General features: G+C 39.8%; 1 pseudogene; it reads right to left on the reverse strand.

The window, feature by feature from the left end:
* Nucleotides 1-13939: 13939 nt before the first annotated feature.
* LOC120235855 lies at nucleotides 13940-15965 on the reverse strand (annotated as a pseudogene).
* Between the last annotated feature and the right edge of the window lie 11358 nt (nucleotides 15966-27323).

A 27323-nucleotide genomic window follows, 5' to 3' on the forward strand; every position in this document is an offset into this window, starting at 1 on the left:
ATTTTTCTTATTTTGTGACAAATAACCAGATTTATAAGTAAAATCAGGGTCCATAAACTTTGTGATTAACCACTATATTAAAACACAAGGCAATAAGTAAATTCCTTTTTACATGCAAAAGCCTTCTTCAGGCATGAAAACCAACCCAGTGTGGCCAACAGAAGGCAGCCAAGAATTCCTGGGTCTCCAGTGGGGACATGAAAGTGCTGAGAAACCCGATGAGCTAAGTAGAGACTTTTGTGACAATGAGGAGGCCACAGATGGGGACCCCATCACTGACACTGGAGGCCACTATGGGGACCAACCACTTGAAGAGAAGGAATCAGCATGATGCTGGCCAGGACCATGCAGGACCAACCACGCCTGGGCCCCGTGCCAAGCAGAGTTCACAGCAATCAAGAGGACAAGGACATCTCTTCATGGACTGTAGACAACACCCAGCATGGCACACGTATTAGAGAAGCAATTGCCACACCTACCCCAAGGCCAAGGTGGTGTGTGAATGCACTACCTGGCACATAGATCACCCCCGGGAGAAGCAACGAGTGCCAGAAAATCCAAACTCTCTACTGGGACTTACACCTTGAAAGGATCACCTATTTATCTAAGAGATCTCTGACCTTGAAATAGACACATTTAAGGATTGCTGTTGCTGCTGGTTTTTGTCTTGCTTGAAAGCAGGATGCAATAAGTTATGGAAGATAAAATCAACTTTGAATTCACCTCTGAATCCTGCATCAACCGTAATAGTAGTGCCCCTAGCAGATGACATCTTCTAGGCTCCAAACTCAGCTGACTCACAGTACTGCCCATTCTGCCAGACTGTCCTCATAAAATGCAAATTTCACCCTATCTCTCATTGAAAAATTCTGCATAGATTTGAAGGTGAAGTTCAAACTCTCCAGCTTTTTGCTGTGGCTCTGGATGGGCCAGCACAAGCCTCCTTCTCCAGCCTGGAGCCCTCACTTGCTGCATACACCCGTTTCCTTCTAGCCATTCGGAGGTGCAAATAGTTCCCAAGCCTGACCTACAGGTTCACACCTTTGTGTTGTTCCCTGTGCCTGGAATTTCCGGTTCCTATCATCTATCGGACTTCAGCTCAGCATCACCCTGGCCACCCTTCTCTCATAATCCTATGCCTCTTTTGTGTAACCCATAAACACTTCAAATGCAAACTGCACCCAGGGAAACTCATATTCTTAGCCTGAAGGCTGCTTCTTTTATTTCTCTTTTTGGAGGGTACCACCGGTAACCCAAGCTGGAAATTTAAAGGGTTTTTGACTCTTCCTTCTCCACATCTACATCCGGTGCCAAATCCAGATGATGTCACCTCTACACACCCTGCAGTCGGTCCTCTTGTGTCTTGCCCTATTTCCATGGCCGAGCTCGGGCAGCGTCCCAGCTGGTGGTTCTCTTCAGTTCACACTGCAGGCAGCATGGACCCCATGCACAGGGATTCTGATCATTTCATTGCTGGGCTTCAAATCCTTGAACAGCTAACAACACTCCATTATCAAAGATTCAAGACAAGTCCCCAGAACAGCTTGCAAAGCTCTCTGTGGTCTAGATGTCGTCCACCTTTCTTTCCAGTTTGCCCCCCAGGATCACCGGCTTGCCCTTCACACTCTAGCCCTAAATGGCCTGTAGTTTCCCCAGACACACATGCTTTTCTTCAAGACACCTGTTTTCATGTTGTTGCTGCCATTGGAAATAGCCTTGAAACCTTCAGTTAGATGCCAAATTTAAAAAGAGCAAATTAGGGCCATGGTATACTTTCTGATAAATTTGAGTGGGAACAGAAACAGAAGGAAAGAGGGTTCTTTTTACCACCAACGCCGCTTTACCCCCAGTCCATAAGATTGCTCAATCTTCTCCATGCCAACGTGAGATGAGACTTCCCTTAACTCTGTGTGCTGTTTTACACTGGCCTGGAAACCGGGTACATGAGGATGTTGGCAAAATGCAGGAGAAAGAAGGGAGAGAAAGTGTCAGATTGAGGCCAGGGACAAGGCACAACGATTTAGGGGCAACTAGATTGGCAAGCTTTGGGTTTTTTGAAAGGTAGCAAAAAACCGGAATTCATTTTTATCAGGGCTAAAGTAAAGATCTAGTAAATTTATTCTTGGGGCACCTGGGTGACCCAATTAGTTGGTTGAGCATTGGACTCTTGATTTCAGCTCAGGTCATGATTTCACGGTTGTGAGATGGAGCCCTATGTCTGGCTCTGCACTGGGTATGGAACCTGCTTAAGCTTCTTCTTCTCCCTCTCCCTCTCTTCCTCCCCCACTCACATATATGCTTTCTCAAAAAAAAATTCTTATGGTATTATTTCTAGAGCCAAGTTTCTTTTGGTTGTTAGTATTAGTCCTGCAGACACACAATAACACTTTGGTTGTAACATTGCTTTGAATATTTCTTCCCTTCTAGTTCTTTTAGAAGAATGCAGATACTCTAACACCTCCCCCCCACCACACACACACACTCACACACACTGCTCCCACCACACATGGTCTGGTATGCAGACACCATTTATAATCGTCTTCCTGCATGTGTCACTCGGGGATTTATTGGTATTTTAGTTAACAGGTTGATGCTAGGCTCTTATAATATAAAAAGCACTTTGTATACACAACATGGGCACAGATCCAGAGTAATGCCTTTAAAGCCTGGGGCACTTTAAAATTTGTTTCACATCAAGCTAATCATGTCATGAATCTGCATTTTCATTATACATTACAACCATCCTTATTTTCACTAATGACATACAAGATGAGAAGAAACAGAATGCATATATTAAGACTACCATCTGATCTTCCATTTGTTAGAGTAAAACTAGACATTTTAGTAGAACCACAGATGAATTACATAATATTTATGAAGGGATCTCATAATAAAAATGAAGAAATAAAAACCAGATGAAAGTAGATAAAAGCTTAATTTTCATAATTAAAATTACATTATACTGAAATGAAATAGTACTTATACAGTGGTAACAAATTGCCATGTAGAATATTGAATTACTCTGCATTACAAGTCGCTAAGATATACACAAAATTGTTACATAAAGAATATCTCAAAGTTCCCTACCTCAACAGACATAAATTAAATCAAACAGTATCTCAACTGTATTTATCCCAATGGTTAAAGTTATGTCAGAGATAAAGTATCTGTCTTAAATTGTAAGTATATTAAATTTAATTTTATACTCACTTTACATGTATTTCAGTACACTGTATTATTTTATGCTACTTTCTTATTTCTTTATTTCTTTTAAGTTTATTTAGTTTGAGAGAGAGAGTGAAAATGAGAGTGAGAGAATGTGCAGGTGTGCGCGCGCGCGCACACACACACACACACACACACATACACACACACACAAGTGGGGAAGGGGCAGATAGATGGGGAGAGACAGAGAGAATCCAAAGCAGGCTCCACCCTGTCAGCTCAGAGCCCAGTGCGAGGCTCAAACTCATGAACAGTGAGATCATGACCTGAACTGAAATCAAGAGTCGGACAACAAACTGACTGAGGCACCTCTTCTTAATTCTTTAAAATTGCAGTTTATAATGTTGAATCATCATATTGTACACCTGAAACTAATATAACATTGTATGTTAATTATACTTTAATTCAAAAAAAAACTTTACTGCATCTCTGAGAGAGCAGCTACAATTTTAAGCGTTTTCAACATTCATAATCTCTAGATCTTTAAGAGTTGCGTCCACTTTCCCAACTTCACTAAGGGACAGGCTCAAACCTCTGATGATACACTACCGGACATGTTAATTGATTCTTTCCCTGTTGCTTGATTATCAGCCAGCATATATTTGAGATTGGTGTATCTGTTCCCCATCAAAAACTATTTTAGGAATGTTTATTTACAGAGTTTAACCTCTCCACGTAGATTTCTCCTTTTCTAAGCATTGTAAGGTCCAGAATGCGGCTAACCTATCCTTCCCCAGATCCCGCTGCCCATTTAGGTTCGGATTTCCCATCCTTTAGGACTTACCTCAGGCGGCCCTACCCTGGGGTGTCCTCTCTGACTGATGAAGGCCAGAAATCCCTCTGTGGGATTTCTTTTGTTCCCCCCAGTCCCTGGTCGGGAGTATCTCCTCTTGCTGTTCTGGCAGATCCTCCATCTCCTCTCCTAGAACCTCAGCTTCCTGAAAGCTGCAACTGTGTTCTGCTTTTACCTTCCCATGGTCCTCACACAGTCATATTTGCTTGGTGTTTGCTGATGAATACGTAAAGAAAAGCTCTGTAAAAACACCAGCATCCATCTTTTACCACTAGTATAATACTTTACACAGTGCTCTTGTGTCTTAGAAAGGTGAAGGCCAATATCAGTGTTGCATACTTCTCTTAGGAAATGGCAATTCTCCTTGAGGGAGAAATGCAGCTTACTCTTCAATCCAATGTTAGACCTTGGAGGCACACTGACTATAGTGCTTTGATCTGATAATTAATAGTCCTCAGAATGACACGCTCACTGATGCAGTAATTTCAAGTCGGTACTATACACTTCTATATCCAACTGTAGCAAATACAGATTTGTACAGATTGGATTTATTAAAATACCATGCAAAAGATCGTTCTAACTTAGCACTTGAAGAATGAAGCTAATGGCTTCATTAAGTGCTAATGATATTAGCACTTAATTTCAAATATAAAAGTAAATCAAGAGTTATTTATTCATTTATTAATGAGCGATGAGAAACATATTCAGGAACCTCCAGGCAGTAGGCAAGTGGTCAAGTGGATGAGGCCAGTCTTCATTATGACAGAACACTCTCCAACCGTAAAAGAATAAAGGTCAATCTCACACTAGCCAACATAGAAAACAGGAGAAATGTAGGTACAGAGGAAGACAAGAGATGAAAATAAGCAGAGAAAGCATTATACTTGTTACAATGTCTACTGACTGAATAGCAAAATCTAGAGTTTATATATATATATATATTTTAATTTATAAGGCACATTCCCCCATATAATCCCACCGATGTCCCACAATAATCCTGAGATTAGAAAGATCAGGTAACATAACTGGTCTACAGATGAAGAAACTGAGGCCCAGAGAAGCTGAGGACAAAGTGTCAGAAGGGAAACTTAACCCAACATTTTTACTTTTAATCCAATCTCTTCAAAATGCAGCACTATAATTTTTCCTCAATTTTCTTCCACTTAAAAAGAAATGCTTCTAAGTTGAACTGGAATTTAGAAAATTTTGAAACTCTGCTATAATTGAATAATATCTATCTGGGTTATACTTAGCTGTGCATTTTACTTCTGATTGCATAAATATTCATAGAGAAACACCTACAAGGAATATTCAAAGCACTGAGCAGTGTGGTTCTCATTAACACTAATAGAGATCAGGTGGATAAATTCCCATTTAATGCTTTGAAAATCTGTCCTCAAGTTTTCACCATTTAGGTGGCTATAAAGTATATTCCTACTTGTTTTGGTTTTACAGTAAAAAATATGCTTAACTGTATTACTTTCACACCACTCAGAAAGAAGTTTCTGTTTTTCAGTGCTGCAAACTAATTCTCTCAATTTGATCAAACTATCCAGGCATAGTTATTGTTTTTTTTACCGCCTTCTGAAATCCTGAGCCTCACAAATCTAGAAACTTCCTTGCATCTAAGATCAGCATTGTCTCCAAGACCAAGGTCAATATCTATGATGTGGCTGGAAAATTGCAATGTTTTCAGGAACCACTATGTGTAAAAGAAAAGTGGGTGGCGGGGTGGGGGGGGGCCCACAGTGTGGTAAATATTCTTACAAATGGGTCATTTGCTGTTCAACCCATATGGATTGTTGTCAAGCAGGAATATGCATTCACTATTACTGAATCTTCTAAGTCTTGGGGAAAGCCAAAAGTCTATGTTTGTTCATAAAGTTTCTGATCTTTAAATGTTATAATTAAAGATAATTTTTCATTTAAAATTTTTTTCTAATATTTATTTTTGAGAGAGAGAAAGAGGAAGAAGAGAGCAAGTGGGGCAGAGGCAGAGGGAGAGGGAGACAGAGAATCTGAAGGAGGCACACCACTGTCAGCACAAAGCCCAACATGAGGCTTGAACCTATGAACCACAATACTCTGACCTGAGTGGGGCTCAGACCTATGCACCATGAGATCCTGATCTGGGCCAAAGTCAGCTGCTCAACCAACTGAACCACCCAGATCCCCAAAGATACTTTTTAAGACAGTGTATGGACCAGCATTGTTTAGAACAAACAGTATCTGTGGGCCGTGAGTTTACAGTTGCTGATTGAGTTTTCTGTTCCAACAGCCAGAATGGTTGACCCAAAGTCACTAAGGTTCAGACTGTTGGTTCAGATTTCAGTAGGGCAGACTGTTTTCCTTCATTGGTTACAATCTAATTCCTAGGTAAATTTAGAAAAATATAGGATGGTATAAACATAATTAGAATGTTAGTGAGCTACAGAATGAATATGAAGGGAGAAATTGCTTGCTCATGCCAACATAAATGAATGCTGATGAGAAGCCAAGAGTAAAAAAATTGAAAAAGGAAGAGATGTGACCTTCCTCTATTTCATGATAATCTCACATAAGGATTTAAAAATAACTGTAAACAGAAATTTTCAGTCTAAATCAGACTATTTAGTATCATCTTACTGACTAATGGATTCATGAAATGATTCTTAACATAGAACTTTTTGGGCAGATGAAGTTTAGCGCAACTCATGTCAACAAATATATAACGGCCCCTTATGTGGGCCAGATTTTGCCGAGTGCTGAGAACACATAGAAATGAAGGATGTTCCCTGTCCTCAAAAAGCTCATGATCGAAGCGGCAAGCAGAACACATAATATGCTAGATTTATTAAAGCTGCTAGAGAGGCATAGGAGAACACTTGAGGGCCACAGAGGATTGGTAATGACAGCCAGTGACTATATAATGCAGTGATGTTAGAACTAAATACTGAATGAATGGAAGTCATTCAGGTAAACTGGGAGAGACAAATGGAAGAGCATTTGCAAAGGGACAGAAGGCAGAAATTCATGGCATCTTCCTCAATGCACATTTAAGAAAAGAAGTAACATTGCCATCGAATTCAGATAGTTCATCCAGATAGTCTGTGAAGGATAGAATTAAGGGAGGCAAGTAAGAGGTAGAAACACCACTTATGAGGTTATAGCTGTGGTCCATTTGAGTCACACGGACCTAGACTAAAGAAAAAAAAAGAGATAAAACACTTTGAAGGAAAAGGGAGATGTGAAAAATATTAGGAAGGTAGGTTGTTAACCTGAAAGATTTACATAATGGTAGAGCTGAAGAGAAGCAATAGCAATAATGCACAAACTTCCACTTTTAGGTCACAGTGTAGATAGTGGTAGTATCCAAAGAAACCAAGAATAAACCTGAACAGGTTTCAGGGAAGGTGATGCTCTAAATTAGAGGTGCCTGTGGGCTACCCAAGTGGTGATTTTCAGTTGTCTGAATCTTGGGGGATATATGTGAGCTGAAAATATACTTTAGAAAATTCTTAGAAACTAGATGGTGGTTAAAGCATGAGAGCAGTAGAGAACACTTAGGATGAGTGTATAATGAGAAGACCAGGGGCTGAACATAGAAGCCTAGGGCAACACCATAACTTAAAAGAGACAAAAACAATTCAATAGAGAAGTAGAAGACCTGATAAACTATGTGATGAAGCTTCAAGATGGGAATAGGTGGTATTGTACAGATAGGAGAAGCTGGTAGCAACACTAAACCTATACATACCGTCTCCGGTCCCAAAGTTAGTTATCGTTGTATTGCATTCATCTTTGAGTCAAAAAACTAAACTCCCCCCATCCCCAAAAAGGTAGTCTGGCTCCAGATCACTCTGGAATTAAAACACCTGCAATTCAAACGTAGTCCTGCCACATTTCAAAGTCTGAACAATTTTTACTTCATCATGATACCAGTGATCCTCAAGGTCTTACAGCAAAGTGGTCAAGTAAGTCAAGGGCTGAAAAGTGTCCATAGAATTTGCAATAGGAAGGCCAGTGGTAATTATAGCTAGAAACTCTTAAGTGTCTGGAGTGATTGGCAAGTCAGCAAATGCTAAATGTTAGCAAATGTAAAATAGCTTCACTGTGCTAAGAAAAAGGAAGCAGAGGTTGGCATGGGTTAGATAGTGAGGGTGACCCTACTTATTCAGTTGCATAAAGGATTTTACAAGATATTCATTATTACAATGGCTAATCTATAGTTTTACATAGAGACAGAAAGATAGAAGAAACTTTCTGGAACTACGACTCTACTGATCATCTCAGGCTGGCTTCAGTCTCAGCTATTTAGGAATAGGAACTGGAGAGAATGGTAATACGATGCAATTTTCTAATTAATGCCACATTAAACAAACACACAGTTCCTTCGACACTCTATGACACTGAAGCTCTATCACACATTTGGAAGAGGAAGTGGGCAGGTCTTTCTTGGCACAGTAGCTCAGATCAGAGAAAGTATATTTTAACAAGCATGAGGATGATAGTCAAAATCAGCTTGGAAATGAATTGAGTTATATGTCAAGTCTTATGCAGATTGGTCCTGGTTATCAAACATCATGCTGGCAACTTCACAGCATCCAGCTCATTCCAGGGGATTTGGGAAGCCAGCCAGTTCCTACACACAAGTCCCTCTGGAGACTAAAACATGTAGAGCATTCTTCTTCTGGGCTCCTCTCACCTCTCCACACCAGGATGCCTGCCAATCTCCTCAGAGCTTTACTAAGACAATCAGGCAACAAAAACAACCAACCAACAAACAAACAAAAAAGAAAGAAAGGAAAGGGAGAGAGCGAGAAACAACAAAAACTCTCCTGCCTCTCCTACTGTTTTTTATGGGTGAAAACATTTCTGCCAGGAAACTATTGTGATTTTCTTAAAAATTTAAATATTTATGTATTTTTGAGTGAGAGAGAGAGGGAGAGAGGGAGAGAGAGATAGAGAGAGAGAGGAGCAGGGGAGGGGCGAGAGAGAAAGGTACAGAGGATCCAAAGTGGTCTGGCTCTTTGCTGACAGCAGAGAGCCCAATGTGGGGCTTGAACTCATGAACCGTGAGATCATGATCTGAGCCGAAGTTGGGACACTTAACTACCTGAGCCACCCAGGTGTCCCTCTCCTGATCTTTTTATTCTCTTTATTCTAGCAGGATTTACCATTCAGTACATAGTTCTTACTTTTGATTTTTTTCTTTAGTATTTGAATAGATTGTAAATATATGTTATTTTTTATATTATATTTAGTTATATTGTTAAATCTCCAGCATAAAAATGTCGGGACATGTGTTCTTTCTTCTATTATTAACAACAATTTTTATAAAAAACCAGTTCTGCATTATACGTGTTAAATGAGACCTGAAATGCATCAGAAATACCCTGTAATGAAATTATTAATCATGCTGGATATAACCATGAGCACCTAGCAAGATTTTAAGAAAGTAAGTTGGACAAGCAGATTGCATATTCCTTAAGTGGCTTTTATCAAAGAGTGACAATCTAGAAATTTCACATTTTCTTACTGGGCTTGACATTCCCCTCTCACAGTTTTATTAAAGTATAATTAACAAATAATTTTTTAAATATTTAAGGTAAATGATTTGACATTTTGATATACTTCTGCATTGTGAGCAATCAAGCTAATTAAGATATCAATCATCTCACATTGTTACCTTTTGTTGTTGTTGTTGTTGTTGTCTGGTGAAAACACTTATGATATATTCTCTTAGCAAATTTCAAGTCTATCATGTAATATTGCTAACTACAGTCACATTGCTGTATTTTGCATTTATAACAGAACTATGAATTTTAGGATTGTTTTTTTCTATTTCTGTAAAGAATGCCTTTGGAATTTTGAAAGGGGTCATTTTGGATTCATAGATTGCTTTGAAGTAGTATGGACAGTTTAGTAATATTAATTATTTCAATCCATGAAAATGGGATGCCTTTCCATTTATCTGTGTCTCTTTAACTTCCTTCATCAATGTTTTATAACTTTCAGTGTACAAGTCTTTCACTTATTTGGTCAAATTTATTCCTAAATAATTTATTCCTTCTGTTCTTGTGTGAATGGATCATTTTTTAAATTTCCTGTTTGTTGTTTGTGTACAGAAATGTGACTGATATTTGTATGCGGACTTTGTATCCTTCAAATTACTGAATTTATTAGTTGTAACAGACTTTTTTGGTGCAGTCTTTAGGGTTTTCTACATATAATACCATGTCATCTACAAACAGATGCAATGTAAAGTTAGATTGTTTGCTTATTTGAATCTTTCTTAACATAGGCACTTCCTTCTTAGTACTGCCTTTTTGCTTTGCATCCCACAATCTTTGGTTTGTTATGTTTTTGTTTTCTTTGTCTTGAGATACTTTTTAACGTTCTTTTAACGTCCTCTTTAACCAATGGTTAAGAGTATGTTGTTTACTTCCATGTGTTTGTGAATTTTCCCATTTTCTGTTAGTGATTCTACTTTCATTCCATTGTGGTCTGAAAAGATACTTGGAATGATTTTGACCTTATTTGTTAAGAGTTGTTCTATGATATAACACGTGATCTTTCCCGGAGAATGTTCTGTGGGTTCTAGAGAAGAATGTGCAATCTTTTGCTGTTAGGTGGAAAGTTCTGTTTACGTTTTTAGGTCCATTTGTTCTATAGTGATGTTCAAATCAGTTGTTGGGCTTGGCTTTGGAAAATCAACATTATGAAAAAGTCCTCAAACTGGGTCACCGGGGTGGCTCGGTTGGTTAAGCGTCCAACTTCAGCTCAGGTGATGATCTCAGTTCGTGGGTTTGAGCCCCACGTTGGGCTCTACACTGACAGCTAGCTCAGAGCCTGGAACCTGCTTCAGATTCTGTATCTCCTTCTCTCTCTGACCCTCCCCTGCTCACGCTGTCTCTCTCTTTCTCTCAGAAATAAATAAAACATTAAAAAATTTTTGACGAAGTCCTCAAACAAAAGACACTAACACCTGGAAAAAAATTGATTCTAAAAATATCTGGTGGTCCATATATGAGTGACAGATTCAGATTAAAATCTTTTTGAAGCCAACTTTAGATTTGATTTCCTAATCAAATTCATTTCAGTATTTGGAAATCTTGCACTCACTACTGAAATTGGTCAAATTGTCCTTTTTAAAATTTAGGTTTTAATATTAATAATAAACTCATAAAAAGAATAGGACAAATTATCATTTTTTGTATGTGAAATATTTTAAAATTATAGGAATTATTTGTTCTTTAAAGACAAAGCCACTTCGTCTAATGTCTTTTCAATTTTTTTTTTCTGCACCAATTTCTCTTACCTCTTCTAGGACGCCAATAGCATAAATGATTGATGTATCGAAATTTTTTCATAAGTGGCTGTATCAGGTTTTTTCCCTATCTTTTTTCTTCCTGTTTTTCATATTGGTTGATATTAACCATTTGAGATCATCTATTCTCTCCTCTGTCATCTCTATTCTGCTGTTGAGACAATATAGTAAATTTTTATTTTTATTTATTTAGTTTTCTTAATATTTATTTATTTTTGAGAGAGAGAGAGAAAGAGAGACACAGAGCGTGTGTAGACTAGAAGCAGAGAGAGAGGGAGACACAGTATCCTAAGCAATCTCCAGGCTCTGAACTGTCAGCACAGAGCCCAATGAGGGCCTTGAACTCACAAACCGTGAGATCATGACCTGAGCTGAAGTCAGAGCTTAACCAACTGAGCTACCTAGGAGCCCCAATAAATTTTTAAAGTTTAGATACTATTTTTTACAGATTTATAATTTTCATCTTTTTAAAAATAGTTTCTATTACATTGTTAAGAACTTGTAGTTTTTCATTCATCTTAACAGACTTTACCTTATGGAACACAGTTATAATTGCTTCTCTAAAATCTTTGACTATTCCAATATTTCAACTTAGAGTTGGTACTTATTGGTTGTCTTTGTGGAGAAATGCCCACATTTTCCTTATTCTTTGTATGTCAGGTAATTATGGATTCTGTCTTGGACTATTTTTTTTAAGTTTATTTATTTATTTTGAGAGAGAGAGCATGAGCAGGAGAGGGCCAGAGAGAGAGGGAGAGAGAAAATCCCAAACAGGCTTCATGCTGTCAGTGTAGAGCCTCATGGCAGGGCTCGAACTTACAAATTGTGAGATCATGACCTGAGCTGAAATCAAGAGTTAGGTGTTTAACCCACTGAGCCACCCAGGCACCCCGATCTTGGACATTTTGATTATGATGTTGTGAAGCTTTGGATCTCGGGAGAATGTTGACTTTTTTTTTTTTAATGTTTTATTTATTTCTAGGAGAGAGAGAGAGAGAGACAGCGTGAGCAGGGGAGGGGCAGAGAGAGAGGGAGTCACAGACTGAAAAAGGCTCCAGGCTCTGAGCTGGCAGTCAGCACAGAGCCCAACGCAGGGCTCAAACCCACAAACCGCGAGATCATGACCTAAGCGAAAGTCGGACACTTAACCGACTAAGCCACACAGGTGCCCCAGACTTTTCTTTTTTATTTTAGGAGACAATGAATCTTGTTAGTTTCAGACTGCTATTTCTACCTTCTGTTCTGTGGGTTGTGGTCCCAATGTCAGTTTAGGTTTCAAAGAGTTTGCTATAGTGTCATATAATAATGCAATTCTTAAATCCTTTGCTCTGTTCTTTTTGGTCTTTCCTAGGCATGCAGAGCTCAGTTTCGAGTGCAGGATGTTTGCAGTTTATACACAGAATTAGGGAGCCCCTTTTTCAACTTCTTCTTTCTCAGATCCCACCACACTACACCACTTAGGAGTCTCTTTTACATATCCTGTGGCTGAAAAGATAGTCTCGCTCAGAGTTGCAGCTGCAACTCCTTGACTGGGGTCTAACCATGAATCAAAGCAGAGAGATTAAAGCAAGAAAAAGAAAATAACAGGGAATCTCCCACACTTTTCAGACTGTAAGGGTCTGTTTTCCCAGTTCCTCTGGACAGAAAGACAGGGTTTCTCCAAGTTTTAGGCATCTTCACTATTGGGGCTGCAATCAAGAGGGAAGAATGAAAAAAGAGAAAGGAAGAAAAACATCCTGAAGGTTTTATCTCCACACTCTGACTGGCATGGGGTTTCTTTTCTGGCTTTATGGCCAGAAAGATGAGGTTTTCCTCTGTTCTTGCTTCCCTTATCTCTGTAGCTACAGAATCATGACTAGATGATCACTCTCCAAGTTAAAGCCACAAGAAAGAGAGAGAGAGAAAATAGGATTCACACCCATATAGTTTACTTCTTTTTTTTTCAAAAAATTTTTAATGTTTTATTTATTTCTAGGAGAGAGAGAGAGAGACAGCATGAGCAGCGGAGGGTCAGAGAGAGAGGGAGTCACAGACTCTGAAACAGGCTCCAGGCTCTGAGCTGGCAGTCAGCACACAGCCCGACGTGGGGCTCAAACCGCACGAACCGCAAGATCATGACCCAAGCGGAAGTCGGACGCTTAACCGACTAAGCCACCCAGGCGCCCCCATATAGTTTACTTCTTGAGTTTTGACCTACCCTTTGCAATCTTCCTGCTTTCATTTACCCTCCAGAGTTCCAAATGGCTGCTCTTTATGTTTTATCCTGAGTTTCCTTGTAATCAGTGAGAGAGACAGGCTCTAACTGGCTTACTCCATCCTGGTTGTCCTCAGAAGTACTACCGTACTAGCCTGCTTTATGGTTTTTGGTCTTTTCAGGGTATTAGTTTTTTCTTGAGTCAGTATTTTTAGTTCATATCCATGAACAATGGATATTAATGATATTTACGTGTGTTTTTTTGGCCAATTTTAAATACAGTTTCTTTAAGACATTGCATTTTCCACTTCAACAATACAGTGCTTATAAAGTACAATGTTGTATTTCTTCCCCTGTGCACATATTCCATATACAGGTATCAAGAATGCCCAGTTTATTAACTATAGCAGCTCCTTTAAAACTGCCACGGAATTTGGTACAAATTTGGGTCCTTCAAATGTTTTGTGTGGAACAATGCTAGACCTATTCTCAGGTTGGCTTAATCATCCTCCTCAATGGTGGGCCCGGAGGAGGCACCACCAGAGGGAGGAGCACCGCCACCAGGGAAGCCTCCGGGAATTCCTCCAGGCATGCCTCCTGCACTCTGGTACAGCTTCATGATGATGGGGTTGCACACCTTCTCCAGCTCCTTCTGCTGATGTTCAAATTCTTCTTTTTCTGCAGTCTGGTTCTTATCCAGCCAGTTGATGATTTCGTTACACTTGTCCAGAATCTTGTTTGTCCCCATCATTTATCTTGCGCTGAAGTTTCTCATCTTCAACAGTTGCTTTCATATTGAATGCATAGGATTCCAGGGAATTCTTGGAGGACACTTTGTCCCGCTGCTTCTCATCTTCAGTTTTGTACTTCTCAGCTTCCTGGACCATGCGCTCAATGTCTCCCTTGCTCAAACGACCTTTGTCATTTGTGATGGTGATCTTGTTTTCTTTTCCTGTACTCTTATCCACAGCAGAGACATTGAGAATGCCATTAGCATCAATATCAAAGGTGACTTCAATCTGAGGAACGCCACGGGGGGCAGGAGGTATGCCTGTGAGTTCAAACTTGCCCAGTAGGTTGTTATCCTTGGTCATGGCATGCTCACCTTCATAAACCTGAATGAGTACATCAGGCTGGCTGTCAGAGTAAGTAGTGAAGGTCTGGGTCTGTTTGGTAGGAATGGTAGTATTGCGCTTGATGAGAACGGTCATGACCCCACCAGCAATCTCAATGCCAAGAGAAAGAGGAGTGACATCCAACAGCAGCAAATCTTGAACATTTTCAGATTTGTCTCCAGAAAGAATGGCTGCCTGGACAGCTGCAACATAAGCAACAGCCTCATCAGGGTTGATGCTCTTATTCAGTTCATTCCCATTGAAAAAGTCTTGTAGAAGTTTCTGGATCTTGGGGATACGTGTAGAACCACCCACCAGGACAATATCGTGGATCTGAGACTTGTCTAGCTTGGCATCCCGAAGGGCTTTCTCTACAGGGCCCAGGGTGCCACGAAACAGGTCAGCATTCAACTCTTCAAACCGGGCACGAGTAATAGAGGTATAGAAGTCAATTCCTTCATATAGAGAATCAATCTCAATACTGGCCTGGGTGCTGGAAGAAAGAGTGCGCTTGGCGCGCTCACAAGCAGTACGGAGGTGACGGACTGCCCTCTTGTTCTCGCTGATGTCCTTCTTGTGTTTGCGCTTGAACTCTGCAATAAAAGGGTTTACCATTTGGTTATCAAAGTCTTCTCCACCTAAGTGGGTGTCTCCAGCTGTAGATTTGACCTCAAAGATCCCATCTTCAATAGTGAGGATTGACACATCAAAAGTGCCACCTCCCAAGTCAAAAATCAGCACATTCCTTTCAGCTCCAACCTTTTTGTCTAAGCCATAAGTGATAGCAGCAGCAGTTGGCTCGTTGATGATCCTAAGCACATTAAGACCAGCAATAGTTCCAGCATCTTTGGTAGCCTGATGCTGAGAGTCATTAAAATAGGCAGGTACTGTGACTACAGCATTGGTAACAGTCTTCCCAAGGTAAGCCTCTGCAATTTCCTTCATCTTTGTCAAGACCATAGAAGACACCTCCTCTGGATAGAAACTTTTGGTCTCTCCCTCGTATTCTACTTGGACCTTGGGCCTGCCAGCATCATTCACCACCATGAAAGGCCAATGCTTCATATCAGATTGGACAACAGCATCGTCGAATCTGCATCCAATCAGGCGTTTGGCATCGAAAACTGTGTTGGTGGGATTCATTGCAACTTGATTCTTTGCAGCATAACCGATCAATCGTTCGGTGTCAGTAAAGGAGACATAACTTGGGGTGGTCCGGTTTCCCTGATCGTTGGCAATTATTTCCACCTTCCTGTGCTGGAAGACTCCCACACAGGAGTAGGTGGTGCCAAGATCGATGCCAACTGCAAGTCCCTTAGACATAGTTGCTTCTGGGTGGGCCCGGCCCGGCTCGCGAAGAAATCAGCTACCTGGAAAGCTAGTGCCGCATTCAATGAGACCCGATATTTACGTTTTTGAGGACGATGCGATCATTGCCCTCCTGTAAAGCACTGGAAGACAGTCACTGTTCTCAGATTCGCCATGTACAAACAATGGCCTTTTCCGGAACATCAGGAGCTGGGCGGTATTCTGCCCACCAGCATAGATTCCCTCCATGTTCTACAGACTTGGTAGGTTTGAGCCCTCTAAAAACTATATGTAGCAAAGGGTCAGGTTTTCCACTACCTGTTAGGTTTCCTCAGTGAACCATATTTTGTGATCTACTTTCCCAGACCTCAGTGAGCGGCAAGATTTTTTTCTCTACTGTTGGATTGTTCTCTGGCAGATTCAGAAAGATGAAGTCCAGGGTTTACTAGCAATAGCCTGAAAATGGGAGATAGGACTGATCCCTAGTTGAAATAAAAATTTTCATTCAAAATAGCAACAAAAATGGCAAGATACCAAAGAACACATTTAGCATGAACGATGTAAGGTTTTAAAAGGAAAATAATAAACTATTATTAAATGTTATAGACCCAAACACATGAATAAGTATAACATGTTCAAGGATAAGGAGGCTTAATATTCTAAAATTATAAAAATTTAAAAATATTAACATATACAATAATGTAATTCAAAGCAGAGTATCTCAAATGGGGGTGATGGGTAATTCTTTTCCAAGTTCATATTAAAATTTAAAATGTTCAAGAATATCCCTTAAAATTTTGAATTGAAGACTGAGGCAGGAATTATTTTTTTAAGTAATAGATAGAGGTTACTATAAGATTACTCTAATTAAAACAGTAAGCTTTTTTTAGGAATGTGCATAGAAATTAGTAGAACAGAAAAGCAAAACCAAAAATAAATCCAAGTATAAATGCATCTTGATTTATGACAAAGGTGACATTTCAATTCAGTGAAGAAAGTACACTTTATTTAATAAACAGTGGAAGTGTAATTGACTTGGAAGAAAACAGTTAAATTTTGCTGTATGTTCTACACAAAAATTAATTCCAGATGGATTAACAATTCAAGCACAAATGATTTAAAAAATATTTAAAAAGAAAACTATAATATCATTTGTAGAAGGTCTAGCAGGTAAGATTCTCCTAGACAAAACAGGAAATCCAAAAGCTGTAAAGGAAAAGATTAACATAATTGACTACATGAAGGTCTAAATTATTGTATAGCATAACCAAAGTCAGAGACGCTGGTAGACTGAAAAAATATTGGACAGAAATTGGGTGAATAATCTTAAATAAGCAAAATTCCACTATTGATTAGAAAAAGAAAGGCAACCCAATACAAAACTGTTCAAAGAATATGAGTAGGCAATTGGTAGAGGAGGAAATCCAAATAGCCAATAAACATATGAAAAGAAAAGCACCATTACTGGCAAACCAAAAAAAAAAGAAAAAAAAAACTGACCAAAAGCAAACAAAAAAGAAGAAAACAAAACGTGTATAAGAACTAACAGTGTTAGTGGAGTTATGAAGAAATAGAAATTCACATATGATGCTGGTGGTAATAGAAAAAGCAACATATACATCTAAGTTTACACAAATGTAAATTGATAGTATTTATTAAACTAGAATTTGTTCATGCTATGACTGTCAATCCCACTCTTGAGAATGCACCATATTGAAATAAAAGGGACTGCTATGTAAGGACTACCATAGCATCATTTTAGCAATGGCAAAAATGGAATCTATTTGGTCATCTACCAGTAGAGATGTAAGTGGATATACTGTAAGTACGATATAATCACATGCTGCCTCTAAAAAGAATAAAATACAGACTTATCTATAAACCTGAAGGGATATCTATTACCAAGTAAAAGAACAAGTTACAGAGTAATGTGCATACTACAATACCATTTTTGAAAACAAAAACAAAACCTCATAAATATGTCTGTTTAATAAAGGGAAGAAAACATTATGAAAGTATACACCCCCAGGGCACCTTGGTGGGTCAGTTGGTTAAGTCTCTGACCTTGGCTGAGGTTATGATCTCACGTTCTGTGGATTTAAGCCCTGCTTTGGGCTTTGTGCTCACAGCTCAGAGCCTGGAGCCGGCTTCGGATCCTGTGTCTCCCTCTCTCTCTGCCTCTCCCCAGCTTGCATGCTCTCTCTCTCTCTCTCTTTCTCTGTCAATAATAAAGAAATAAACTTTAAAAATTATTTTAAAAAAAGAAAGTATAAACCTCTGGCTATTAACGCTGGTCACTTCAAGAGGATGGGAATGGAAGGAGGTTGAGGGAAGGTTACTCACTCTTTCTTTAAGCATGCTTGGATTTTAATTTAAGCATGTTTCATTTCTTAAACTTGTGTGGGGAACCTATCGTTGTAAGTCAGTTTGACTACAGCACAGTGATTGGGAAGGAAGAAGCACTACGAAGATGAATTGAAAATGGTAGTGGGGTCCAGATTACAAAGGACTAACATACTTCAGGTCTATTCAGGAATCTCTCGTGTTTAAGAAAGTGACCTAATAAGAAATGTACATTTAAAAAAACAGTAACATTTTGGGGGGCAGCTGGTGGCTCAGTTGGTTGAGCATCCTACTCTTGACTTCGGCTCAAGTCATGATCATGGGATGGAGCCCCACATTGGGCTCTGCAGTGAGTGTGCAGCCTGCTTGGGATTCTCTCTCTCCACCTCTCTCTGCCCCTCTCCTACTCTTCCTTTCTCAAAATAAATAAATAAACATTAAATAAATAAATAAATAAGTAGCAGTAACATTTTCGACTAGGGGTTGGAGACTTTGGAGGTGTCCACATCAAAGAGTTACTTTAAAAATTCCAACAAGAAGAGGGGCGCCTGGGTGGCTTAGTCGGTTAAGCGTCTGACTTTCGCTTAGGTCATGATCTCACGGTTCGTGGGTTCGAGCCCCGCGTCGGGCTCTGTGCTGACTGCCACCTCAGAGCCTGGAGCCTGTTTCAGTCTGTGACTCCCTCTCTCTCTGACCCTCCCCTGCTCACACTGTCTCTCTCTCTCTCTCCTAGAAATAAATAAAACATTAAAAAAATAAAAAAAATTCCAACAAGAAGATAAAGGAGAAATATGGGAATAGTGTTTTTCAAACCACTGGTCACAATATATAATGGGCCTTGAAATGACTTGAATGACTTGCTGTTAACATTTTTGAAAAATGAAATAGAATATAAAACATCAGAAGACATCACCTCTAATAAGTGAAGGTATCACTCTATAAATGTTTTTTATGTATATAGATATTCGTTCATACACACACATGGTCTTGTACTGGACTGTAGCAAAAAAAAAAAAAAATTCCAGCTGTGGGTTGCAATTAAAAATGTTTAAAGTAAGTTTATTGTTATTAGCGGTAAAGCTGACAGAACACATCAACTGATAGATTGCAAAGTAAAGGAAGAGAGAATTAAACAATGTTAAGGTCCAGAAGTTTAGAAAGTGAAAGATAATACACTTCCCTTAGTTTACATGGCCACAGCCACCTCCCGGACTCCACCTCTTTAGTCAGAGTCGAATCTGAGAGGCCTGAACAAAATTAGGATGCAAGCCAATTCTTACTAATAAGAGTAGTATATACGTGCCAACATGCTATTTTGTAGGGTGTTCCAGGAAGGCAAATGATCTTAAATAGCCCCCCTCTTCCAGGACTGGATATTCCATCATTATTACTTCTACTTTTTTTTTTTTTAAACCTCACTGTTTATTCCAAGCCAGCTCTTTATTATTGTTTTGTTTTGTTTTGTTTTTCAACAAGAGATTCCATTTCCAACAATGGTTCCTTAACCCTCCTTGACTCTCATCCTTACCCTCTCCTCTCCAGCCTTTTTCTTTACATCGCAGAATAGAGACCAGAGTTAAAGCCTGGAAGGCGCCCTCCTTTGAGCTACCCGCTGTTCTCAGTACAGCCACCTACAAAATTGGAATTAACACTTCATTTCTTTACCAGTTCACATGGTGTTCTCTCTTCTAAACGCAGGGTAAGGTTTGTTTCTTAACTTGTCTGTATTTCCCCAGCACCAAGCACTACATCTGATACACCGCAGTCAGAACAATGGGAATGGGTAAATAAACGAATACATGCCGAGCCATTTACTAAGGTCTAACTCCATTATCTTACAAGCCTTTGCTTCATAAGTGTCTATCTTCTTTGTATCTTAACCTTCTCTCCTCTGGATCTTTCCCTTTGTTATTCAACAAGCGTGTACAAACTTTCCAAATGCCCTTTACGAAGCAAAAGAAAAAAAAAGAAAGAATACAACTTTTCTCAAATTTTTAAGCTATTTCTTTCCTTCTTATCATAGCCAAACTTTCTGGAAAACTAGTCAAATTTTGATACCTCCTCTTTCTCTAAACTTCATTCGCTCCTTGACTTTTAAATTATGATTTCCCCAGATCAAAACTTTAGAGTCAACTACAATTTCCAGGTAATATGGTCAACAGAGGAAAATAATAAAACACGGCATAGGAACGCAATCAGCAAAACACACACTATGGCAAGTTCTACAGAATAAATGCCTCAATATGACAACTATACTCATAAATGAAGAGAAAGAGATGAATGTAAACATAGATTTTTAAAAATATTAAACAATCTCAGTTCATGGACCTTTTTTGACTCAAACTTCTATAAAAGCAACATATAACATTTATGCAAAATTATGGAAAATGGCAATTATATAAATTAGCATTAACTGGATATGTTGATACAAAAAAATTCTTATTTATTGGTTTGAGGTGCAATAATAGTGTGATAATTGTATTTTTTAAATGGTCTTATCTTTTAGTGATACATACTGAAATATTTGTGGATATAATAACATGATATCTGAAATGTGTTCTAAAACAAAGGATGGAGTCTTCTATAAAACAAGGTCTTAGGTTGATCACTGTTGAATCTGAGTAATGAATACATAGGGGTTTATCATGTTATATTTGAAATATTACATAATAAAAAAATTTTTAAAAACCATGGCTTCCATCCCCAACATTCTACTTAAACTGCTTTGCGCATAGTCATCAATAACGAAATGGGCTAAACTTCATGGGCATCTTTTTATTTTTTTATTTTTTTTAAATGTCTATTTATTTTTGAGACAGAGAGAGACAGAGCATGAGTGGGGGAGGGGCAGAGAGAGAGAGGGAGACACAGAATCTGAAGCAGGCTCCAGGCTCTGAGCTGTCAGCACAGAGCCCAACGCGGGGCTCGAACTCACAAACCTCGAGACTATGATCTGAGCCGAAGTCAGAAGCTTAACCCACTGAGCCACCCAGGCGCCCCACAGGCATCTCTTTAAGTGGTTATCATGATCCCTGTTGTACCTGACCCTGTTAGCTAACCCCTGTGTTTTGGCAATCTCACACTTGACTTCAAGGCCACCTCTCTCCTCATTCTCCTCTACCTCCTCTGTCTTAATCATAAAGCCTGGTGGAAATACTTCTTGGGGACCAATGCTAGAATAGGGGGTTCCGGGACTAAACTAAGAGGGTAATGGGTTGTGCAAGGCAGCAATCAGGCTGAGAAAACCAAATCCTAGTCTAAAGCCAATGTTAGAGGAAAAAGAAGTATTGCTTAATTCTACAGGATGAGACAAGGGCCAAGATGGAAAGACATTGTGGCAAAGGTAGTAGTTTGGAGGTTTACAAGTAGAATAGAATCAAAGATAAGCAAAAAATCAAAGAGATTATCTTTAAAATGCCAATAAGTGTTCTGGAGCTCTGATCTTAGGAGTCACCAGCACCCGTATAGTGGTGATGACAGCCCTTGGGCCAGCAGGCTGCTACTCTGACGGGAATTGCTCAGCCTCCTGCATTAGCAACTCCAATTGCTTCTGGATATTCAGCAGGTATTTGAGTGCCTTCCATATGCTCAGTATATTATCCTAGCTCTGCTTCTCATTTTACTTTATACCAATTGTTCTTAACCGTTTTTTGGGTCATGAACCCCTATGGGAATCCGATGAAAGGCATGGGCCATTTCCCTAGGATAAAATGCCCATAAACACCTATGCACAAAATTTGGTATGCCACTTATTTTATTGCATTGGAAATTTATTTCAAATATGCAGACATAAAACAATCTTCGTGTCCTAAATAAAAAAGTCATTTTTTCTCTCAGAAAAAGGAAAAAAATGCATACTATAGATGCAAAATAAAAAGCAACCCAATTGTGTTCAAAAGTAAATCTCGGCGCTGTGGTTTAGCCTGACAGCAGTGCTCTCACTGCAGCGTGGTTCATGATTTAGTACGTTTGTATCATCTTTGGCTACTCAATCGATTCTGCATTTTCATGTAGTTAATAACGAGGGCTAAAATTCTTGCCCCTTAAAGGTGTGCAGCAAGGAAAGAATCATCTCATTTTGTTTATCCTGTTAGTTGAGGGTGTCACAAGCTGAGTTTCCTAGAAGGTAGAATCAACGATGCTGACTGAGCACAGGGTACGTCTATGAGGGAGGACTGGAGGGATCAGCATTGTGAGATGGTGGAGAGGAAAGTAGGATGTGCAGAGAAAGAGGCTGACTGCAAGGCATTTTTGCGTTATCCTGACTTGGGGGCCAGAAGCTGGGCCACTATACGTACATACCAGTTGAGATCACAGAGTGTGAGCTCAGGAGAGGCGATGCTTTCCAGCCCAGGCAATCCCGGAAGAGAGCTGAGAGCTGAGGAGCCCCTATTCCCACAGCAGTGTCTGTGGCCGTCCCAGCGGCCACGGAACAATGTCCTTAATTCCCGCAGCGGGATCTGGGCAGCACCGGACGCTGTCCACTACGGGAGGCTTCTATCAAGAAACCGCAGAATTCTCTGAGACTCTTTGAACTGAATTCTTGTCCTCTATCTCCTGTGCACCCAAACGTACCCGGTCATCTTTGCAAAGGGTGTGTGTGGGGGTGTGTGTGGGGGTGGGGGTGGTTATATGGCATGTCCGGGAAAGGCCTGTCTGGAAAGACAACATTTGGGCAGTGAGCGAAAACGAGAGGGAAAGTAGGCTACGGGGATGTGTGGGCAAGAGCAGGCGGGAGCTCTTGAGGTGCCAATTCGCTTCCGGTGTCGGAGAACCTGCATGGCTGTTGTCGCTGGAGGGACGTAAGCAAAGGCGACGACGGTGGGAAATGAGACCAGACAATAGCTTAGGGAGTCAGGTTATGTGGAGCTCTGGAGGCATGACCGGGACTTTATTTTACAGAGTGAAATAAAGAATCTTGGAGAATTTTGAGCAGGTTGTGATATAACAGCCCCCTTTAAAGGGATCATTGTAGCTGCTGTGTGGAAAACACACCGTGGACAGCAAGGGTAGAAGCAAGGAGGCCAATGAGGCAGCCGTGAAAACAGTCCATCATGGGGAGGCTGGGTGGCTCTGTCGGCTAAGCGTCCGACTTCGGCTCAGGTCACAATCTCATGGTTCCTGGGTTCGAGCCCCGCATCGGGCTCTGTGCTGACAGCTAGCTCAGAGCCTCGAGTCTGTTTTGTCTGTGTCACCCACTCTCTCTCTGACCCTACCCCGCTCACGCTGTCTCTCTCTCTCGATCAGAAATAAATAGAACATGGAAAGAGCCTAAGTGTCCATCAATGGACGAATGGATCAAGAAGATGTGGTTTATCTATACCATGGAATACTACATGGCAATGAGAAACAATGAAATCTGGCCATGTGTAGCAACATGGATGGACCTTGAGGGTGTTATGCTGAGCGAAATAAGTCAGGCAGAGAAGGACAAATACCGTATGTTTGCACGTATAGGAGGATTAGGAGGAACTTAACGGAGGACCATGGGGAAGAAGAAGGGGGGAAATGGTGAGGGAAAGGGAGAGAGGCAAACCATGAGAGACTCTTGAATGCTGACAAAAACTGAGGACTGATGGATGTGGGGGGGGAGGGGGGATGGGCATGGAGGAGGGCACTTGTGGGGATGAGCACTGGGTGTTATGTGGAAACTAACTTGACAATAAACTATTTGTAAAAAAAAACCCAGTCTATCATATTAGTTTACATATATCTATATGGTATCCACTAACACACACTCCAACATAGGTATAAAATGTACCTACTCAAGCAATATGTATTTGTCATCATCTCCACATTCATATTTTGAGAATAGTTTCCTATGCATAGGGATATCAGTTATATATTTATATATCCATATGTCAATTTCATATATATAACAGTTTTAAAATCATACCAAAAGAGTAATTAATTACATAATGATGACACCGGATAGGAAAACCTATGCCATGAATTGACATTTATTACCATAGATGGCATTCACTAAAAGCTCTATTATTTTTAAAAAAATATGTTTCGCCTTTGAAACACTCAATATCCTCTTTTCATAAAGATCGTCAAGATGATATCAGGTCTCGGGGCTCCTGGGTGGCTCAGTCGGTTGAGCCTCCGACTTCAGCTCAGGTCATGATCACATGGTTAGTGGGTTCAAACCCCGGGTCAGGCTCTGTGCTGACAACAGCTCAGAGCCTGGTGCCTGCTTCGGATTCTGTGTCTCCCTCTCTCTGTCCCTCCCTGCTCACACTCTCTCTCTCTCCCTCTCAGAAATAAATAAAAAACATAAAAAACGAAAAAGATGATATCAGGTCTCAAATTTGCTTCTCTTGGGGGAGGCGGTGGAAGCCGACGGCTGATTGGCCATCGGTTCCAAGCTGTTGCAGCTGAGAGATGGTCAGCTGGGTGGTTCATTGCACCATTTTTGCGTATTTTGAAATTTTTCATAACAGTTTCTAAAATCACCATTTAAAATGTTAATATTAAAATTTCAGTCTAGGATTATTTAAAAACTGTATGACTTAAATGCATACCTCTCTATCCCATGAATTATTCATATATGTAAAATTCCAGGTATATATGAGATAGTTGATAAGTGCCTAATAATAGAAAAATCCTCTAAGGTGGACTTACAAATTTTATTACAAGGATTTGCAAAAACTGGAACTCTGGAACACTGAAGTATCTGACAGCAATTCTCTTGTCTGTTTCTCAGACATCGCGATTTTAATCCTCATTATAGTAGCTTTTAAGAAGGCTAAACACTTATTCCCATTAAGGTCTACTAGATACAGTGTCCCAAATGTACTTAATAAATTGCACCTTCCTTGAAAAGAAAAGGTGATAGATTGAAAAATGTTTAGCTCAACCATGCATAATTGATAGGTTCCCTAGTGCAAATAAGTGTCTAATAAATAATTAAATTTAATCTCATTATAAGAGTTTTCATAATGGGATAATTTAATTAAATGAAAGCCAAAAGGGTTTCTAAGGGTTGAAAGATGTTAATGTTGCTATATTTGGCTAATGGTCTGGGGATACTATAGTGAAGAAAGTAATTCACAGGGGTGCATGCATTATTTAATGAATCCCTCTGAGATGGAAGAAAGGACAGATCAATGATAACTTGTCATTTTATCATTGCTTACAAAGCACATTTAAACAACCCAGGATATGTTAAAGGTAGAAAACATGCAAAAAATTAAAAAGACTTTTAAAAGACAAAGTAAATTCATTTATAATATCACACTGGAAGTTCTTATTAAAATACACATTTTTCTAGGCACCAGTATTTCTACTTTTTATCTCTTACTACAATGAAAATAAATAAAATCTCATAAGCTGCTGTGCAGTCAGGTCAGATCTGGCTCTAAGTGAAAGTAATAATGGATACAGCATGTATATCTGATACTAAAAAATTGATAGCTGAGTCATGAGGGACCCATTAACAAGCTTTTTGAGTGAGCAGAGTTTTGTGCTTCAAGTCTCCAGGAGCACTTAGCCGGACTAGAATAGTAAAATGTAGTCTAAGTAGTTATCTCAGTTACAGGTGATCAGTTATGAATTAATATGAATGCTAAAAAGCATCATTCTTCTATCAGATACTGTTTTTAAAGCTATCATTTAGTGAGAGGTAAAGGTGCAATCACCACAAAATTTGAGCCCTTTGCTCCAGACAAGTTTTTTTCCCCCTACCAATAACATGGCAAATAATGTAATGTACAGATCCTGCAGACACCGGAGTTTTTAAAAAGCTAAACATAACTTCTTGCGATGACCGTGTCCAAGCTGATACTTAAAACAGCACAGAACTAACCCCACTCTGGCCTCAGAGTAGTAGGTCTATATTTGGACAAATGGTCCAGCCTCTGAAACCCGAGTCATGGGGCTCTCTGAGTCTTGGAAAAGAGGCACCTTGTTTACAGGGAAACTCCTTGTTTTCATCAGGGATAAGGAGATGGATGAGTAGTGGTCACTGCTTCAGTCCCCAAGGGTGATCAATCAATTCCTTTAATGTTGGTGTGCTTGCAATGAATCCCATTGAAACTTTGACAAGTCTTTCACCTGGATGGGGATTTATCATGGAATTATGGCATCTCCTAGTCACACTACTTCATTTTATGATGAGGAAACTAAAGGCCAACAACGGTGACTTGCTCAAGACCATCCCACTGTTTAAAGGTGGAACGAAATAGAAAATCCAGGTTTTCTGAGTGCCAGGCTAGCTTTGGTATTGTTTGTTTTTGCTACACCAAACTGGCGCAAGAAATTTTCTTAATGATGGTGACATAAAGTTTCTCAAAATCTATAATCCATCACTACAAGCTCAAGTGTGTGTGTGTGTGGGAGGGGGGTTAGGGGCAATGTGTGAATGGGAAAGCCCTAAAAAGTTGAGGAAATTAATGACTCAGCTCTTTGAACAGCTGTTTGATGGTGGTGGCGGTCAACTGTAGGTTACACAAATACGTGAATTGGCTTGATCCACCTCCTCACTTGGCCTCCCCCAAACTTCCTCCCATCTCTCTAACCTTCAATTAAGACATATGGGATGTCGAAAAGGTACCTGAGACTGAGCTAATGCGCTCTCAAGAACTGCTGCTGCTGCACCTGCAAAACGACAATGTGTTGTGCTGTCCACCTACATCCATGTGTGCACAGCCTGGGGGAGGAGGGGTGATGCGGAGCAAAGGGATCCTGAGATTTGAAAAACACTGCATCAGTATTTTAGGTATGTTGGGCAGAATTAAGACAAGTAATTACCCATAATTCTCAATTAAAAAATTTTTTTAACATTTATTTATTTTTGAGACAGAGACAGAGCACGAGCTGGGGAGGGGGCAGAGAGAGGGAAACACAGAATCTGAAACAGGCTCCAGGCTCTGAGCTGTCAGCTCAGAGCCCAACACAGGGCTCGAACCCAAGGACTGTGAGATCATGACCTGAGCCGAAGTCGGTCGCTTAACCGACTGAGCCATCCAGGCACCCCTCATTATTCTCAATTTTTAAAAAAGATAATTTTTCTGTAGTGATTAAATACCTCCT

The sequence above is a fragment of the Hyaena hyaena genome, unplaced genomic scaffold (assembly GCF_003009895.1).
Source record: "Hyaena hyaena isolate Hyena2069 unplaced genomic scaffold, ASM300989v1 scaffold_139, whole genome shotgun sequence".
Taxonomy (NCBI): Eukaryota; Metazoa; Chordata; class Mammalia; order Carnivora; family Hyaenidae; genus Hyaena; species Hyaena hyaena.